The sequence below is a fragment of the Myotis davidii genome, unplaced genomic scaffold (genome assembly GCF_000327345.1).
Source record: "Myotis davidii unplaced genomic scaffold, ASM32734v1 scaffold3436, whole genome shotgun sequence".
Classification (NCBI taxonomy): domain Eukaryota; kingdom Metazoa; phylum Chordata; class Mammalia; order Chiroptera; family Vespertilionidae; genus Myotis; species Myotis davidii.
This window is the reverse complement of record NW_006287496.1, coordinates 2,331-3,449: the sequence shown is the minus strand read 5'-3', so window position 1 is coordinate 3,449 and position 1,119 is coordinate 2,331. Positions and strand designations below refer to the sequence as shown.

General features: G+C 40.6%; 1 pseudogene; it reads right to left on the bottom strand.

The window, feature by feature from the left end:
* The window catches only part of LOC102751784, an 18,067-nt pseudogene extending 16,990 nt beyond the window's left edge, over positions 1-1,077 (bottom strand).
* Positions 1,078-1,119: the final 42 nt, after the last annotated feature.

The window sequence follows — 1,119 nt, the reverse complement described above, 5'->3', positions numbered from 1 at the left end:
CGCTTCAGCTGCCTGGCTGCCGGCTGTCATCTTGGTTGGCAGATAATTTGCATATTGCCCTGATTAGCCAATGGGAAGCATGTCGGAGGTACAGTTAATTACCATGTTTGTCTTTTATTAGGTTAGATTTAAGCTATTCTTACAAATGCATACACAGCTTGTAAAACCATTTTTACAAAGGAAGAGTGAAAGCATGCAGCATAAAAATCAAAACACTGGTGAGATCTAGTGAGGTGTCAGAGGGTATATCTAGGGCTTTTGGGTGCTGGTGATTTTTTTTTCTTGATATGGACAGTGATTACACAGAGGATCACTTTATGTTTATTAACTTTGTATATGTGCATGTTTTGTGCACTCTGTTGTGGTATAGTTCACATATTGAAAAGACTCAATAAAGAAAAGAGGGTATAATTTAGTAAAGTTTTACTCAGAAATGAAGCAAAAAATTAGTTGGTAGACCCATAGAGCTATGGGATATATAGAATATTCTTTTGTCCATTTTTCTTTCCATCCCTTTTTTAAAAACAGGACATATTGAGCAATATTTGTGTACTAGTTGCAAAGGCCCTGAAGTTTAAGGCAAAAGTGATGGGAGAGAAAGGAAGGGAGTAATTGCTGGAGTCAAGCTCCTCAGCAGAAAGAGTGAATGGGTTCAATATTAATGGGTGGATCTTTGGGTAGAGTGAGGAAACCTTTGTTACATGTTCAAAGAGAAAGGCTTTGTGGAACAATGAGGTTGAAGATATCTATTTGGTGGTGACGGAACTTTTTTCAGTGGAAGAAGTTGGGCTCTTTTTGTAAGATGACCCTGAAGGATCTGTGATTAGCCTGTGTTACCACTGTCTTTAAGCAAATGGTGCTGCCCCAGAACAACACTCACCATGGTTCTGTCCTGCCAGGCAGTTCATCAGGTAGGATTTTCCTGTCTGATACACAACTGCAATGGCCACCACCACCACAGGCTGAGAGATCATCTTGTCTAGAATCTCCAGTGCTGTTGGGTTTACTATCAGATCATTATTCTGATTTTCCACCAGACAGATGGGGTCCATCATGGTGAATCCAGAGGCCATGGTGAACTGTACCCCAGAAGAACAAGGCAGTACAACACAAGATCCC